Genomic DNA, 19,261 nt, shown 5'->3' on the forward strand with positions numbered 1-19,261 from the left:
AACGCGAGTGACAGACCTGAGGGGAAAGGGAGAGGGCAGGGGCGAGGAAATCCAGGGAAAGCGCGCCGATTGGCCCTCTGCTCGGGGCGTGCTCTTCGTGTGCCAAGCGATTGGTGGCGGGAAAGTGGCAGGTAAACCAGCCCCTGCCGCCTCGCCATTGGCCAGAGGCCTCTCCAGCAGCCACGCAACTGGCCAGCGGAGCGCCGAGCCGTGCGCGGATTGGCCGGGGGCAAGGGCCGAGGCCGGCTTGCTTCGGGCGCTCGGATTGGCTGGCAGAAAGAGGCAGGTATCCGGCCTCCGCGTCTCCTCCATTGGTGGGCGGGGAAAGGGGGTTGGGCACAGTGATTGGTGGGCGGGGGGCCGGGCCTGGGCCGGCGGGGAGCGGATTGGTCGGAAAGTAGGTTAGTGGTGCGACATTTAGGGAAGGCAGAAAGTAGGTCAGGGACGGAGGTGCCTGTTTACCCGCGCCGGACTCACCGCCGCCGCCGCCGCGGGATCCAAGTGGGGGCGCGGGCGCGGGCGCTCCCGGCGAGCCACGGTGAGTGTCGGGCTGGCTGCGGGCAGTGGCATGGCCCCGAGCACCCCGCCGGGGGCCGTTAGCACCTTGGCAGGCGCAGCGACCCCGCCGCCGCCCGGGTCGCTGCCCGGCCGCCCGGGAACCTTGCCCGACGTGCCCGCTGCCGGCCTTAAAGGGCCCGTGCCCGCTCCCTGCCCCCACCGGGGCCGTGAAGAGGCTGCGCCCCTTAAAGGCGCCGCGCCCGTCCGCCCTCATCATCCCTCACGGGGGCTGGCGCTGCTGGGTAGGAAGGGCAGAGGTGCCGCAGGCGTCCCTGAAGGGACCGGGAAAGTACCTACGTCCCCTCCGCGGGCATCGCTACCTGCCGCAGGGAGGGAGCAGCCAGCTGCCCCTTAAAGGGACAGCTCCGCCTTTTGGGAGCAATGACCGACTGAGGGCGAGTCCTAGAATGTATCCCCGGGAGCTGCATGGACCCCGGAAGGGTCTATCCTTGACGGCTGCATCCCCAAGGGCGTTGGGCGAGCGATGCCGGTTCTGCCCTTCCTCCTCCTCTCCTTCACTTCCCTTTCGGGAGCCTGCAGGGCTGGATGGGGGCGGGGAGGGCGTCTCCTTCGGGCTTAGGGAGTCCGAGCCTGCCCGCCCCTTTGGCCCTAATCGTTGGGGCTAGTGCTGCACCCGGGAATCCCCGGTCCGAGCTGGGGCCGACCCCAGCGTTCGAACTTTCGTCCAGCCTGAGTCGTCTGGGTTCTGGGCAGCCCCAGAAGGAGCCCTTGTGGGTATGGGAGCAGGTGCCCCACGGCGCGGGGATGTCGCCCGGCGTCCAGGTGTGGGCCCGCCGCCGGTCCTGGAGCCCTGGAGCGCCGCGGAGGGCGCAGCGAGGCAGGCTTTAGCGCCAGGTTTGACAGATGTCAGAGGAGAAAAAGGTTCCCGCTCTTGATTGCCGGAGCGTTGACAGCCAAAAGAGCTTTCGTTTGCTTAGAGGAAAAGTAGAATAGAAATTAATGCCGACCTTTTGGGGCACGCGTCAACCACCCCCGGGGTCGGGAGAGCTGGCTGCGGGACACGCGCAGGTGCTGGCGGCGCTCGCTCAGCGCTCAGATCTGGGAAGGGCGACACCCGCCTTTGGCGTCTGTTGTCAAGTTTGTCTTGGCCGGTGGGGGCACCAGGCTGACACCCCTCACACCACAGTCCCTGCTCCCTTTTCCCTCCCTCAAGGGCTAGGGTCCTTCTCAGTCACCTAGCGCTGTTTTGGCATTTTGGTGCTTGTGATCCCTCTGCTTATATAGTTACTGCTCAACAGGAATTATTAAGCAAGTTTTATCGCCCAGCTCCCAGAAATAAGATTCGATATTGATGAAGAAACATTTCTTGACTATTATATATGTATTTCCAGGGTCTTCTTTTTTTTAAAAAAAATCCATAAAAACTCCTGATGCATCTCATTTCCCTCAACACTTGTTTGTCATCTGCCCTTCTGACATCTGCTGCTGTTCTCCCTTTAATCTATTTTTATATGACAGCTATTATTTTAATTCTTCTGGTCCCATTGATATCAGGATCTGTCAATTTGGGTTGGTGGAGTTTTTAATGTAGTGGTTGAATCATGAGCTTAAAATAATCATTCCTTCTCCTGAGCAGTTTCAAATAATCTCATGCTCTCTGTTCTTGCAAGAAATCGCTGCTGTTAAATTTGATGTGCATATCAATGAAATTCCAAAAAGTATTTTTAAAACACAAAATTAAATCTTTCAATCCATGCTGTTATTGAGTCATTTAATTGATAAGTCTTTAAAGCAGTTTGTTGAACATATTTAAAAGGCTTTAAAATGATTTTGAAATTATCTGTAGGATCCGAAGCTGAATCTGTAGAGGCATTTTGGTTTTGTTTGTAACTGTAGCCAGTGAATAATGATAATATTAATAGGTTAAAAACATAGTTAAATATGTACATTATTCCAACCCATAAAATTTTAAACGAGAGAGAGAGAGAGAGAGAGAGAGAGAGAGAGAGAGAGAAAGAGAGAGCGAGCAACAGGTGTGGTGGAAGAGCGCTAGCCTGAGAGTTAAAATACCCTGGTTCCAGCCCAGACGTGGGCTTTCATGGCTATGCTGCTGGGGCAAGTTGCTGAGCTTTTCTGGGCTCTGGTTGCCTCGGATGAAAAATAAGGCAGTTAAACGAGGTGATCTCAAAAGTTTCTTCTGCTATAAAGTTCTATGTGTCTCTAAATATTTAATACATTTGAATTCAGGTTGGTATTTTACCTGCTGAAACCCCTGGAATATCTGAGCTGAAGTCCTAGTTTCATAGAAACTTAAACACATGGTGTTTTAAAGAATCCATTTCAAATGATTTATAAATAATGACTTCTTAGGAATTTGTCTACTATTTGCAAAAAAAGATTTGCCTACCACAGGGAGGAAAAGGAAGTGGCCGTGCTCTCAGATTTATCCCTCCACACCGATAGTCTCTACCCAGTTTATATACTAAGTGATGGACAAACAGTGTAGAAAGACTTGGCTATGTTAACAGACACTGGGAGAATATGAAAAACTAAATACTTCATTTGTCTTTGACATAACGGTTGCCTTTTATGAGCTTACTTTTATTTGTGATTCCATCATCAACTTTCACTGCAGTGGAAGAAAGTCAATATTAAAGAAACATTGCCCCTCACAATGTTATAATTATAGGTGGTGATTTTAGTTACTGTCATGATAAACACTTGCAGGGAAGTAAAAAAAAAAAAAAAAAAAAATCCTCTGTAGACCATAAGGTTCAGTTAGGAGCCCAGAAATAGGTATGTTGCCCTTTTCCATAGTCCTTTCTCTCCTCATTGCCACTTTATCATAATACCCAGACACTCCTAACTCCATCCACCCTACCTGTTCTTTCATTCTCTTCCATCCACCCTGACTGTTCTTTCTTTATTCTCTCTTCTCTCTCTCTTTCTCTTTCTCTCTCTCTGACTTAAGCTCCCTTGGTATTCTTCCTTCCTGCCCATAATGTCCTGTCTCTTCCCTCCCCTCCCCTCCCCCCCGCCCCTCCATCTTCTCTTCTCCTTCTAGTTCAGGAAAAGCAAGTGGATCTCTCCTCTGTTCCCTCTTCTTGGATCCTCACTTTCGGTGGGAGCCTGTGTCTGGTAGCAGGATCTAGGACTCGGTTTCAGGCTGTGTTGCATTGGACAAGTGCTTGACTCTTCTGACAGCAGGCAGCTCCTTTTTGTGGTGTAATGACAGTGCCTGCCTCATGGATCTGTATGAGGATCAAGAGAGAAGGGAGATGATGCATGTAAAATGCCTGGCACACAGGAAGCCCTCCCCCAGTGCCTGCTGCCACTCCTTCCCACCGCTGCCAGAGTCCTCTCACTGGAATATCCTTCCGTATTGTTTTTCTTCAGCCTCCTTACCAACCCCAGATAAACCTTTGTCTTGATTTAGGAAAGGAAGGATGGAAGGCAAAGAAACAGATCTGTTACAAGCCTGCTTTCACATGTCTATACTTGGCCCCCCTGTGTCTCCATCCCTCGCCCTCCTCCCTGCCTGGCAACCTCTCACAAGGCTGCAAACTTTCACCTCCTCTGCTCTGTCATCTGCTCCATCCTTAGGTCCTGCCCTCTGGCTTCTCGCTCTACCACCCTTCTCTATATTTCTTCTGAAAGATCTCAAAACTTTAAATCTTGAATTCCAGCAGCCATTCTTTGTCAAAAGTAATTGTTCTTGGCTCCTTTGCAGCTTTTACCCTGCCTGTCTTTCCCTCCTTGAAATCCCTTCCTTCCTCTATCTTTGGGTCATGATGCTTTTTTGTTGTTGTTGTTCTCTTCCTGCATACCCTCAAGGTAGGTGTCTGTCCTGGCCTCCACTCTTCACATTATCTCCTTTGCCTAGGGTCCCATTTTTAGTCCTGATCTGTCCTGCTTCAGCTGCCAGCAGGTTCACTGCATACACTCGCAGCAGCCAGCATTGTGGCCTTGGAGTTAGATTGCAAACTGCTTGCAAGCACTGTCATCCTCCTGGCGTCCTGGTGCTGTACCTTTTCACCCCTAAGCTGTCCTGAGACACAAAGTTTGGTTGGGTGGTTAACAATACAGAGTTTGGAGCCAGATTTCATATCCTGTTTTGGTTTTTTACCAGGTTTATGACTGTGGTCAAGTTGCTTTGTTCTCTATGTCGTGGTGTCCTCATCTACAAGACTGGAGTCTTTGTAGTCCCTATCTCAAGGAGTTGCAGTGTGGATTAAATGAGTTAAAACATTAAAAGTGCAGAAGCTATTCATGGCACATAGTAAACACTCAATGAATGTTAGCTGTCTGCATTGCTGCTGCTCCTTGCCTCTCTATAGCCAGCCCACCTGTCTACCAGGCTTTGCTGTGTGCACAGGACCGTCCAGTCAAACTGAAGGACTTTCCATTCCCTGCACCAGCCCTTGGCCTGTCCGATGTCCCAACCTTCTCATGTCCAAATCCTACTCGGCTTTAAGACCCAGCTCAAATGCTCGGTGCCCCAGGAGCTCTTCATTTTGTTTTTCTTCCTCCCCATATCTAGCAGTCATGTGCCCCAGCCCTTGGTCTACCTGATTCTCTTAGGTACTGTTGCATTCCATGTTGTGTTGGGCTGTCTCTGGGAATATCTCACTTCGCTGGGAGTCCACCTTGGTTTTCCAAAATGACAGGCACAGGGAGCCTTAAGGATATGCTTATTCCAATTAACTGGGGGAGATGGGATGGGTAAGGCACTCAGGGACGAAGCAGCTGGAGGGAAGGGGGCTACACCAGTGGAGAGGTGGGGGCATGAGATGAGGAATGCAACAGGGGCACGAATGGACATGATCACGAGTAAATAAATAGTCTACATGGAAGGAGAGTTTGAGTTGGGGACTTCACCGCTGGGGAGATAGAATTGGATAAGCTTTAGTCATCTTTGTTTTGGGGGAATGTTGAGTGCTGACATTTGATGGCAAGTGATTTTTATGTTAGTACATGCTGTTCTTTTAAGTGGTATAAATTCTTGTTTATCCAGCGTGGTTAAAGAAGGGGTTGGATGGTCTGCCTAATTTAATATTCTGGTTAATACTCTACCCATTGGATTTTGTACATATACTGAGTAAAACATTTACATGTTTTCAAAAGGCAAGAGAAATCTTATGGAGCTAACTGCCTCTAGCTGCTAACCACTAATTTGAAATGTGTGACCTAGGCAAATTAGTTAGCGTCTTTGAGTCTGATTTACCTCATCTGCAAAACAGGAATAATAATAATGATGGTAATAGCAGTTAAGATTTATTGAACATTCTATGTTTGTCATCTTATGTTTATTAACTTGCTTAATCCTCATAACAACCCATGAGGTAGGTGCGATGATTATCCTCACTTACCCACAGTGTCATGGTTTTGTCAACTGCTCAAGGTCACTCAGCTGGGGTGGGGTGGGGCAGGATTTTATCATGGGGACTCCAGAGTCTGCTCTCTAACCACTGCAGCAGTTGTCTCCTGGGAGGAACCACTGATTAGATCCTGTACTCGAGCCTCCAGCACCATGCCAGGAGCTTACTAGGCCCACAATAATTGGTGACCAATCTTATTGTTGACAAATGGGGTATGCACCTCCTTTTAAGCAAGACTGAGGTCCTTGGCAGCGGGCGCAAAGGCTATCCTAGTGCAGTTACAAGGGCTTGTGAATATTATTCTCACTCATATCCTGTTGTGCATTTCTGTCTCTCTCGCTTATTCCTGCCCTTCTGCAGCGTTGCTCTTACACAGGCCTTGTGTGGCTCAGCTAGCCCCTCCCCAGGCAGCTTCTTGTGTGAGATGAACCTCTGAACAGAACTCATTACCCCCACCCCCGGGTCCCCATCATAGCCATCTGCAGATCTCCTCACTGGGGCAAAGACCTTTTCAAAGTCTCTCACCTTCCTCCTCCTCTCCTCAGCTCCTTACCCTAAAGACAGACGTTTGCAGCCTTGGACTGTGTGTGTGTGTGTGTGTGTGTGTGTGTGTGTGTGTATTTTTAATGCCAGTTGTTCCCCAAATACATTTATATAGTAAGGGAAACATTGTTTTATGTCAAGAACCTGTTATATAAAAATATATTATATAATGTTAAAATATATACTGCACAGGGAAGTTAGATTCTATTTTTTTTTAAATAATAAAAAAGGATAAACAAAAGCTATACTAGATATAATTAATCTAGGATTTGGATGGCATGGAAAGACATGCTCTTCCCTCACAGCTATCGTTTTGAACCTCTGTTAATCCTCCTTGAGTGCTCCAAGTGTAGGATGTATGGGAAGTTGACCTGAATCTGCCATGGAATCTATTGTGACATATTCTGGAAATCATCTATTTTTAAGGAGGAAAATGCCTTGACATCTTGCTCACTAACATCTCTCAGGTCTGAGCAAAAGGAAGCTCTTTTTGTCCCACCTACTCAGACCATTCAGGTAATAGTCTAAACATGTACTAATCAGTTTTTTGCTTTACCTGCTACATCCTTCAATTCTTCCCACACGATATGGCCAACTTTGCCTTCCAAGAACAGCCCTGTTGCCAGCGGCATGTGGTTGACTCCCTGTGTCCAATCCTCAAGGCTCTCCCATCTGATCCCATCCCCCCCCCCCCCCCCTGCCCACTGCCATTCCCAGAGGAGCCTAGTGCCTGAAGTTCAATTTTGCTTGTTTCTGCCCTGCCCTGGCTGAGCCACCCCATGATATACTCTCTGTTGCTGTATGCCTTTATTCACATCACTCTGTTGACCTGAGAGGTTCTCTTCTTTGCCTTGACCTGCCTTGAGTCTCTCACTTCTTTGGAAGCCTCTTTTGATCTCTCTCTCTCTCTCTCTCTCTCTCTCTCTCTCTCTCTCTCTCTCCTTTTGATTGCCAGCCATTCAGCCATTCATTGGTATTTCATATTTAGAAAGTTATCATATTGTATTTAATCAAGATGGCCAGTTCTCTCATTTTTAAATTGTTTCATGAATAATTATCTTGTCCTCATTTCCCACTCTCCAACTCTACTCATTTACTCATTCGGTGAAGTTTATTGGATGCATATACAGCACTGAACAAAACAGAGTTCCAGTAAGAGGAGACAGACAATAAACAGTTAAACATGTTAACTCCTGTCAGTGATAGATGCTAGGAAAGCAATCAACTAGAGTAAAACAATAGCGATGATGAATGGTAGGAAGGAGGTTGCTTTAGCTGGGAAGAGGTAACATATGAGCCCAGCTGCAGGAAGATCTGGGGGAAAGTATCCCAGGAAGAGGGAACAAGTGCAAAGGCCCTAAGGTTAGAGGTAGCTTGATTGTTTTTGAGGAAAGTAAAGGCCTGGGTAACGGTTATGAGTTCCTTATGTTCAGATGTTTTATCCTCCCTGTATCCCTTAGCTCAGTGCTAGAAAGGCCCCGTAAATACTTGCATACAGAATTGGAGCATTTGCCCTTGGTTATATCCTATCTAATACAGAGGGAATATGCTAATTGACCCTCATGCCATCTCAAAGATGGCGGTGCCCGCAGCCAATAAGGAGGGAATATGCTAATTGACTGTCCCGCCCTCAAAGATGGTGGCGCCCACAGCCACAAGATGGTGGCACCCAGTCCCCTCGGCCCCGCCAGGGTGGCAGGCACACGGCAAGTCCGGGCCCGCCCTCAGCCTTGCCACACACCTGCCTCTGGAGTCCCCCAGTCCCCTCTCTCCCCCAGCAACCCAGGGCTGGCCTGAGGCGCAGGCAAGCCTTGGATGGCGGCTGCCCAGCTGCCCAGGACTGTCCAAGGCTTGCGCTGCCGGCAGTGGCAGCAGCAGAGGTGTGATGGAGGTGTCGCCTTCCCCTGATCGCCGAGTCGCCTCCTGCGCTTGAGAGCTCCCGGACTGTGAGAGGGGGCAGGCTGGGCTGAGGAACCGCTCCCATCCAGTGCATGAATTTTCATGCACCGGGCCTTTAATATTGTATAAATAGCAGTTTACTGTACTCTGCTCAGAGGACTTTTACTAAAACATATTACATGTAAGCAAATTAAGGGTTTGAACGGCTTTCTCATAAATGTACCCTTAGCATGAATCACCAACTATTACTGTTTTAAGTCTGTTTAGTGTAGAGCTTCAGACTTCAGAATTGTTTCACATGCACAACCATCTTAAAAACAGGTTTTGTTCCAACAGTTCATTTGTAAGGCAGTTGATGGAAATTTAGGATAAATTTTTCTATAGAAAAAAAATGAACTAAATGGTGGTTTAGTTCCCAGGGAAGCCCACAAAAGCCACTTAGTGCTGCCTGTAGCTGAAACCATACTGTTTAGTACTAAAGCGTTACCAGAACTAATTAAGCCTTCTGAAGCTAGACCCCTCATCTACATGGCATTATAGGTCATTTACTTTTAGTATTACTCATTAGAGAACCATTTTCCTTTGTCACATCTCTTACTATTTCTTCAGTCTGTCAGAAAGTTTTATAAAAGAGATTTTTACCTTTGTGCCTTTAAGATTTTGTTTCATGTGTTACAAATGAGACAATGGTGTGGAGAGTGGGGAAAGCCCTGAACTGGGAGTTGGAAGAGGTCCAGGCTCCAGTCTTGGCCAAGCCATTGACTTACTGAGTTACTTTGAGTAAGTTGCCTTCATTGAACTTTGATTTCTCAGGTCCTTGTTGGCTATGAAATCTTGTTTTCTCACTGTTACAGGAAAATGTGTGTGTGTGTGTGTGTGTGTGTGTGTATTATTATTATTTAAGCCTACCTTCATATGGCTACCTCAAATTTCTTTCTGACGAAGTAGATCACACAAAAATGAGGAACTCAAGAAGTTCCCATGCATAGTGCTCAACAGTTACGCATTCAACATGAACCTTGATTTTGATCTGCTATCTGTCTTGATGAATTGAAAGAAATTTTGTCCTAGAACTTTGGGTCCAGATAAGATTCCTGTGTTCTTGACCAACTTATCTTCCATGTAATTATGTAAATCATTTTTCTTTTTAACTCTTAAGTATAAAAATGGTGACTATGGTTTGTTGCTTATGAAATATACTTATAAGTGCCCTTAGGAAATGAAATGAGTTTGCGGGAGAGAGCAGAGCTGAAAGAGTGTGGGATCAAAACATTTTAAATGTTAAATGCAAAGCTATTTTCAGTATCCTGCTGGAAGAAAAAAAAATTTTTTTAAGGCTTTAGAGGATACAAGAAGTTTTTGCTCCAAAGGAGAAAAGAGCCTCAGATTTTGCTGTGGTAAAAACTACCTACTTCTCTATTACCAACCCTGCCTCTTTTCCCACTCTGAGTTTTGTTTTGTGTTGTTGGTATTTTTTGTTTGTTTGTTTGTTTGTTTTTGTCTGTGTGTTTTTTGCATCAAGTGCCACATTTGCTATTTGGGAGGTTTGATATTTAAATAATGATAGAAGCAGAGCTCAGCTAGGGTGTTAGGAACTTAGATTTTAAGTGACTTAGGATGCTGAATGCTATGCTGTGAACTTCCCCATTCGATTCTAGACTGAGGGACTCCTCATTGGGAGTGACAGAGCACTTTTAACACTGCCTCTGTTTGGTCAGTTGAGTATGGTACTTTCCATTTTTTTTCTTTTTTCTTTGCTTGAAGGCATAGCAAGGAGTTGGTACAAAAAGTTGTTGCTCTGTGGATTTCACTTTGGAACTAGAAGGTGGCATTATAACCAGTCTTCCTCCTTAGATTCTGGAATATGAGCAGTTATTTTGTCTATTTAGTTGCTATATCCCCAGCAACTAAGACAGTGGCTGTGCAGCATAGTCATTTAATAAACAGTAGTTGAATGAGTGAATTCAGTTGGGAAAACCTCAACTCCTTCCCTTTCTGATAGTGCAGACTTGTGAGCTTGGTCTTACAAGGGATCTTGGAGTTTAGGTCACCATTTCCTTTTGACATTTTATTCTTTAGGTTGGCCATATATCAGTATCTTTTATTGATTATCAGGAATTAACTGGCAGTGGTTGTCCCTGCCCTACTGATGTTCATCTTTATGTTATCTTAACTTGGCTTCAAAGTACAGCAAATTAATAGCTGACCACATCAACTCAAAGAAAACATGTATTTATTTGGGCATAGTACTACACATTTATTTGTTCAGTCAACAAATATCTGAAGGGCTATATACCAGGCACCATGCTGGACCCAGAGGAAGAGCAGAAATGATTGTTGTGGCCAAAGAGCCTGCAATTTCACCTACTGGTAGAAGATAACCCCTGGCCATGTATAATGCCAGTATAGTGGTCTAGACTGTCTGTAAGTGCTACAGAGGTTTAGAAATGAGAAAGAGCGTTGTGAGGAGGAGGAGGAGGCTTCATGGAGGTGACCAGTTTGAATCCTGACCTTTAAGGATGGGTAGGATTTAGATTCACACACAAGGAAAGCACAGGTATTTCCAGGGATGGATGGGTGGCAACATAGCACAAAGATGGGTGGCAATAAAAGCACAGAAGTAGGAATGACCAGTTTGTGTTCAGGGACATAGACTTACTTGGAATGAAGGGTTCACAAATAATGTGGAAACTTAAGTTTGGAAGATCATTCAGGAAACATGTCTTTCAGATTATAATTGCTAACAGAGAGTTTTTATGATGCTCTTAGCATTTCACATGTGTTATCTAATTCTACAAAACCCCACAAAGTAGGTCTTATTATTAGCTTCATTTTAGAGATGAGCAAATTGAGGCACAGAGCGATCCAGTAACCTGCCTAAGGGCACATCGCTGGTAAGCGGTAAATTCAGGTGTAAAAACCAGGCCTCAGTGGACTCTGTTGTCTCCTAATGTCCTCCAAATGCAGGTTTTGGGCTTGGTTGGGGTGGTTTTAGAGTCATGCACTAGAAGTGGACAAGACGCTGTTGAACCCACTCCTTCATATTGCAGATGAAGAAACTCAGCAAGGTAATGGCAGGTCAAAGGTTACTTAGTGAAGTAGAGACTGATAGGCAGTGGAGAACCACTGAATTTGTTTTATTATGGTTGTTATGCTAGTGGCATGAAGTAATTCTCCTTAGAGCATTAGTCCAGTGTGAGTGTTCCTGTTGGATTGGAGCAAAGAGGGACTTGCTGATAGGAGGCTGCTAACTGAGTCCAGACAGAGGGTGAGAGGAAGCCAGAACCGGGAGTTAATTGTCTATTATGTTAATCAGCATGGTTGTTTTCAGTCACCCTTTAGATTTTTAGAGTGCGGGGAACATCTGCCTGTGTAAGTGGCTTTTAAGTATGTGAATCTGCAATGAACTGTGACTGTGATACCTCAGTTAATGAATTCTCCTGAAGCAAAACGCCAGCCATTATGAAAGTTGAATGTTTAAAAACAAATATCCACACTTTATGGAATGAGCATTGAATTGAGAACCGGATAACTTGCATTCTAGGTTGCTTCTGCTACTTAAGCAACAGAGCCAAATCGCTAAATACCTCAGACTGGTTGATTCCTTATCTTTGAAACAGGTATAACAATTCTTGTCCAGCCCCCTACAATGTGGTTCTGATGCTGGAGTGAGATAAGGAAAGGTTTTGAAAGCTGGAAAGTTTTTCCATGGTTGTAGGGAGCAGCTTTCTGGATTTAACAAGGCATACTGGCCTTACAAGGATAGCTTGAAGGGTGCAGAAGGAAGTTGTCCACCTCCAGGGCACTGTTAGGGATGTGGCGCTGTCCACCAGGTGGGTGCTGACAGACCTAATTTTGCTGAGTAGGGCCATATTTTAAGGGTGTTATTACATTTCATCTTTAGATATGAGGAGCCACAGCCTGAGCATGGATGGAAAAGTTAGATGCAGACATCCAAGGTGATCTGTTCTCTGCACACACCTCTCAGGATAGTGATGCTCTGCTGTGAATCAGAAAAATTATTGTTAAGCTCTAGCCAGCCTAGCCAGTGGGGCATTCTTGGATGTTTTACCTATCCTGGGGCATAAGACACAGGTCCAGAAAAACCTTGATTAGCTTGATGGATTAAAGGGTGAGCCAGTAGGCTGTCCAGGTAATATCTGACTGCAAAGCCTGTACCAAAGTCTTGACATGAAGGATAGAAGATTTGCCAAATCCTAATTTTTGTTAGTATTGCATGATGTATCTGTTATTATTATTATTATTATTAATACTAGAGGCCTGGTGCACAAAATTTGTGCATGGGGGGGAGGTCCCTCAGCCCGGCTTGCACCCTCTCCAATCTGGGACCCCTCAGGGGATGTCTGACTGCCGGTTCCTGCGGGATCGGGCCTAAACCGGCAGTTGGACATCCCTCTCACAATCCAGGACCCCTGGCTCCTAACTGCTCACCTGTCTGCCTCCCTGATCACCCCTAACCACCTCTGCCTGCCTGCCTGATTGCCCCTAACCTCTCTGCCTCATCGCCCACCACCGTGGCTTTGTCTGCAAGGACGTCTAGAAGACATCCAGTCTAATCAGCATATTACCCTTTTATTAGTATAGATTGTTAATAACAGCACCTGACCTTCAAGTATTGACCATCTGCCAAGTACTGTGCTAAGTGCTTACAGGCCCTTCACCATTTAATCTTCACCATAGTCCTATGGGGTAGGCACCGTCAGTCCCACTTTCTAGAGGTGCCTCAGATGACAAGTGGAGAAGCTGTGATTCAAACCCAGGACAGTCTCCTGAGCCTGCACTCCTTTAACAGCATCAGTCTTCTTCTTCCTTTTCCTGGCTTTAAAATGCTTCCTGTCTCTGATTTGGGGGTTTCTAACAGGGCAGTGGGTCTTTGGGAGGCATTTTGGTTGATAGACATGTCACCACACGGTGGTCTCTGCTCACTGCAGCTCTCCCTTCTTCACAGCCATGGCTGACATCTAACAGCTCTTGCTGGCTACTCTGTGGCTCATGAGTAATGGATGCCAACAATTAATGCAGCAGATTGAATACTCTTGTCAACTGATATACATGGGAGATTGTAAAGAGAGAAAAAGAGGACAGCAAAAGAAATTGGCTCCGGGTCAGTTTTGCAAAAAGTAGCTGGGTAGCTTGTAGCCTACTCAGTTTTCATGTTAATGCTTGTCACAATCTCCCTACAAAAGTCTTTCCAAATGTCACAATCCCGGTGACACCATTTACCTCTGTGTGATTTACAGAGCGCTTTTACTGCACTGTCTTGTTTAGTCTTCACCACAACCCTATGACAAGAGGTGAAATAAAGATAAGAGTTTAAGCTATTTTTCAGGGTCCCAAAGCCAGTCAGTGGCAGAGCCAGGACTTTTTCTGACTTTAACTTCTTTCTTCCCAAGTTCCTCTCTACTTTCTTTATTAAAGATGTTCTCAAATGTTACGATTTACTGTATTTAGAAGTCATCATTAAAGTGAAGTATTTTGTGCTGCACACTATTACCAAATCAGAATTACTGAGTCAGAATAAATAAAAGGTCATGTGATTGGTTGTTGTGTTGGGCTTAATTGCTTTTCACCTGCTTTCTATGGTTCAGACTATACATAGATCCTTTGTGGTATATTATTGGGTCAACAGCCCTTCTGGTTTTAAAAGTCCCAAGGCTTTAATAGATAGTAAAACACAAGTTTACATAATTTATTTTAAAAGTTGACCATGGAGGTCTTGGTTAGGAACACAAGCTCCTATTATCACATTGTTTCCATGGTGAAATTGGCTGTGGCTCACATCGTGTCAGCTCTCAGTGCCTTTTCTAGGAATGGAGAGAACTGCTGAAGGAGAGAGGACTGGTCATGCTTATTACTCAGAGCTCTCTCCCTCTTGTCACTACAGGAGGTTGATTTGCTTTTCTGGGCCCTCTCAATTTTTCCTGTGACCCAAACATAAATCATCTTTGAGGTCCTGGTTTCATTTTTTAAAAAGTTTTCCATGAAATAAACCTTAATGGAACCCTTTCTTATATGGTTTTGAATATCCCCTTTAAAATATGTCATTGATGCCTGGCCAGTGTGCACCAAAAGGTTGCTGGTTCGATTCCTGGTTAGGTCACATGCCTGGGTTACAGGCTCAATCTCCAGCCAGGGGTGTGCAGGAGGCAGCTGATTGATGTTGATGTTTTTCTCTCATATCTCTCTCTCTCTCTCTCTCTCTCTCTCTCTCTCTCTCTCTCTCTCTCTCCCGCCCCCTCCCTCTCCCCCTTCCTCTCTTTCTAAATATATCAATAAAAACATATTTTAGAAAAAAATTTAAGTATGTCATTGGTGACAAAGGGCTTTACTAGGAGAATGAAAAATTGGTCTCACTCAAGCTTCTTGTATTACTTGGGACACAGAGCAAGTTCCTGTATTATAGAGACACACAGACACAATGGCTGAAACCAGGTGGAAGCTCATTTCTCTCTCATGTACCAATCTAAAGTAGATAGTGGTCCAGGCCATCTGTCTTCAGTATGTGGCTTCCACGTGGTGGTTGAAAGTGGAAGCTTTGGTTTTTATCATTTTCCAGAGGAAAGATCAGGGGGCACACATGCAGTCATTTTAAGGTCTAGACCTGGAAATCGCATACTCCTTTATCCCAGTGACCAGAACCTAGTCATATGGCTACATTTACCTGCAAAGGAGGCTAGGCGATAAATGTAGTTGAGAGGTCATGAGTCCAGCAAAATCTGTGTTTTCAAGGATGAAGAGGGGATAGAACATTGTGGGAAATGAGCAGTCTGCTACATCATGGTACCAGTGGGAGGGAATAAGTCGAGTTTGAAATTTGTTGCCAGGATAGCTGGGGAGATAAGAGTCTAGGGTCAGAATCTAGGCAGGCACACAGAAATCAGGCCATATGCAGCCATCTAGAGGTCAGGGCAGTTCATTGCTCAGAAGCTAGGCAGCCAGGTAGAACCCAGGTGCTAGAGGGAATGAGAATAATCCAGAAGACTTCAGTTATTAATAAGAGGAAATTCATCAGTGTGAGTAGTACAGTCAAAAGAGCACTTGGACTAGCAATCAGAAGACCTAAGGTTTGAGTCCAGCCCTTCCACTGAATAGCCTGGGGCGAAACTCCAATGACCAGTTGCTTTCTCATCTAGGATATGGGAATAACGGCAATCGCCTTTCCTGTCTCCCAGGCTTAATGTGAGGGTAATGGATGGGAAAGTGTTGTGCAAACTGCGGCCCCATGGAAATGGGCATAACATCTGTGTTACTCACCTTTGTGTCACCAGCCCCCAGCCCAATGCCTGGCATGGACATAGTTATTGAATGAAGTGTGAAATATTGTGCGAGGTGAGGAAAGTGCATTATGGTGAGGAGATCTTGATCCCAGTCATCTCTGCTGGCAGAAAGGTTTTTCTGCTCTCTACTAGCCAAGGCCTTGGGCCCACATGTAAAACCCCACCAGGACGTGGGCGCACACCAGGACAACTCCTGACTGGGTGGCATATGACATATAATTTGTCCTTGGAAAGACCATTTGCTGACACTACAGTTTAGGTGACAGAGTACAACAAAACTGGCAGTAGGACTTTCATTTGGATGTGATGGTCCATGAATGTGAACTGATAGTTTTTAAATGGTTTGCTCCACCTGAAGACTGGAAGATGAAATCTACCCAAGGCCACCAAAACTTTATTTCTTGCTTCAAAATAATCAGGTGCAGTTATAAAATTCTGTTGGTTTGGGGAAATGTGTGGCTTATTCAAAACAAGTATTTGTTGAAACTGATGGTAGAGGTAAGAGGATACAAAGATGAGCTGAATCTTTCTGGTTTATGGGCTATGTCTGTTCTAGCAATAGGATTTTTGTCTTTTGCTGGGAAAATGGGGGTTCAGTGGAATAAGCAGGATTTTTTAAACTTCATGAAGGGTTTCTTTTATTCACTTTGTTACTTAATTTATTTATTCACTATGGGTGAACTTCTTTCTCAGAACTCATTGGAGCATTTTTAAATGGACTTCATTGGGCAAAAGCAGGAATTGAAATTATATTCACAGTATGCACTCAGCTCTGTTAAACTCTCAGGCATAGAAGGAGGGAAAGGCACCAACATGTTAATAGTGGTTCTCATCTCGTACAACTGGAGATTTTTATTCTCATGTCCTTCTCTGTGGTTTCTTATTTTTTGACAGTGGGCATGTATTACTTTTGTAATCATAAAAATTCAGTGAAAAATTAGTCCCACAAATTAGTACTCTCTAGCCAGAGCAAGAATCTTTATTTTTAGCAACCTGGCCTGGGCTGTAAACCCTCAAGTTAACTCAGACCTATCCTGATTATTTTACGACAGAGGCATTAAGGAACTTGTTATAAAGAAGATGTTTTCCTTCTGGAAATCAACAGAGAGAGCTAAAGGTTTATGATGTATGAGTAACTCCTCCTAAACGTTGGCTAGCTTTTATCACAGTCACTTAAGGAAATGAACTTTTCAGGTTTCCTACTCACTGTGTGACTTTGTTTTTCCTTTAGCCTATACTCCTGTGTCCCTGTGCCACCCCCAACTCTGTTATCCTGGGATTGTGTGACCCTGTCCTTTGTTCTCTCAGGCCCCTTCCATTTCTAGTGTTCTCAGTTTACATCCCCTCCATCTGTTCATGAATTGATAGATTTGGTTGTGACTTCTTCCCACCAACATTTTTATAGACTGAAGAGAGCTCATTGTTCTTTCCCTGCAACAGCTTATCCTTGCTCCTTGTCATTGCTCACGTGAGTAGCCTGAGCAGTGCTCCTGGGATGCAGTGAACAGCTGCACTCCAGACTGCAGGGAAGGGGCAAGGGCCCTGAGCTGGCTGAGAACCTTGGGGAAGGCACTGGCCATCCTTCTAGCACTGGGCCCATACCTAGCAGGGCAGGCTCAGGCATGGCTCTTGGAAATGACTGCTTGGTACTTGACGTCAGGCAGCCCCCGAACCATGTATTCATCTGTTGAGATCTTGCAGAGGGGCAGCCACTATTCTGGATACTGGATGGGCACAGTGACGAGCAAGGCAGACCTGACCTCTGCTCTCAGGCTTATAATCACAGATTGTAAAAATGGCCCCTGGGGTGGTTACATGTGCCCATTTGTAGTGGAGCAGGAGAGTTGGAGCTGGGATGATCCAAGGTCTGGCCCCTTGTGTGTCCCCGGTGCTTTCTGTTGGGGAGGGATAAAACCAAAAGAGACCTCTTGGTAAAGCTGGGCTGCTTCTCCCGTTCAGTCAGCCTGGACCCAGCCAGGCCTTCAGGAGAAAGCAGAGCTGAGCGCGGGGCTGGTTCTCTTGGTCACTCTACCTGCCCATCTCCGGCCTGCCTCAGGAGCATGCCCGTCTTTCTGAAGGGTGATGAGCTGGTTTGCACATAGGGGTCCAGATTTGTGCAGGCTGCAGCTTTGTCTGAAGGCAAGCTTGTATTTTCTCCCTTACTTTCAACTTTTAATGAGGACCAGCCTGTCGGTGTCCTCCAGTGGAATATTGGGCTGTTACCTTCAGGAAACTAGTTGCAATTAACTCCTCCTTGCCTCCTCATCACCCAGCCACTACCCAGCCCTTTTCCTGGTGGCCCAGAGTCTGGCATGTATTTATACTATTTTTCTGTGCTATTGCCCTTTCTGAAACTTGCTGACCAACTCTCACAGGTCTTTATGCATCACTGTCTGCTTGGCTTCTCAGAAAAGCCTGGAATTGGGCAAATGTGAGTGACTTACCTGAGCATCCTTGCTGAGTCTCCTTTTCATTATACTTCTCTGTGAGACCTAGGACTTGGCCATCCGCCCTGCTCTTTGTGTCCCCTCTTTCTGAAAACCAGGACAAACAGGACCCTCACCCCCATGGAGACTCAGCACCCTTTCTCCTACAGACATTAATGACTGCTTTTCTGGGCCTTCTCCTCCCACCTTCCTGTTCAAAGAACAAAGCCTTAAAAGCTTGCCTGGCACCAGTTTGGTGCAGTATGGAAAACTTCAAGTTATTGTCCCCCTGCAGGGGTCTGGGGACTCACTTGGCTTCCACAGCTCCCCACCCAGGAACAGTGGCATTTAACCAAAGAACAGCTCATTCATACAGTGATCATTTAACACTCCTACCAGTGCCCACTAGGAAGGCTTTGTTACTAAATTTTCCCTGGTGGGTGGTGAGGGAAGCTTGTTATTATTCCCATTCTTTTGGTTTTATTACCATTCCTTTTAGAAATATATCTGCAGCCCTACCCAGTGTCCTCAGTGGCTAGAGCATCAGCCCGAGAACCAAAGGGTCATGTGTTCGATTCCCAGTCAAGGGCACCTACCTTGGGCAAGTTACTGCATCTCTCTTGAGCCTCAATCTCTTTATCTATGAAAGAGTAATCATTGAACCTACCTCAGGGGATTGTGAGTATGACAGTATATCGTTGAGTGTGATTATTACAGTAGCCTCTGAAGTGGTCTCCTGCTTCCAACCTTGCCCCACTACCATGTGTTCTCTGCCCAGTGAGCCCATGAAGAAGGGGTCAGATCAGGGCATGCCTGTGGCTTAGAACCCTCTAGACAGTAGCTTCCTGTCTTACTCAGAGGAAAAGCCAAACCCTCGTCATGATCCACAAGGTTTTCCCGGTTTTTCTCTGACCTCGCCTGCCCCTGGCCTGGGGTATGGTTAAATAGGCCTGGTCCTGCATAGCACCCTGTGGTGCGTGTGAGTGGTGCCCGCCTGGGTTATTAGTGCACAGCTTGTGCGGCTGTATTCGCTGATCCTCCTGCCCTTCTCCTGCTCCAGCCATCAGAATCCCAGCTGTTCTTCAAACATACCAGGCATGCTTCCTGTTCAAGCTCTTTCTCTGACTGCCCCTCTGCCTCCAATGCTCTTGCCCAAGGTGTCTGCCTGGCTTTTTCAATCTCCCCTTCTTCAGCTCCT

General features: G+C 46.0%; 1 protein-coding gene across 11 annotated transcripts in view; it reads left to right on the forward strand.

Annotated features, from left to right (window-relative positions):
* Positions 1-411: 411 nt before the first annotated feature.
* The window catches only part of BMAL1 (basic helix-loop-helix ARNT like 1), a 105,582-nt gene continuing 86,732 nt past the window's right edge, over positions 412-19,261 (forward strand). For all 11 annotated transcript variants that reach the window (XM_059708953.1, XM_059708960.1, XM_059708964.1 and 8 more), the window contains exon 1: positions 412-538. The gene's annotated coding sequence lies outside the window, so the exon portion shown is untranslated. The remainder of the gene's footprint in view (positions 539-19,261) is intronic.

Source organism: Myotis daubentonii, chromosome 9, assembly GCF_963259705.1.
Source record: "Myotis daubentonii chromosome 9, mMyoDau2.1, whole genome shotgun sequence".
In the NCBI taxonomy this organism is placed as follows: Eukaryota; Metazoa; Chordata; class Mammalia; order Chiroptera; family Vespertilionidae; genus Myotis; species Myotis daubentonii.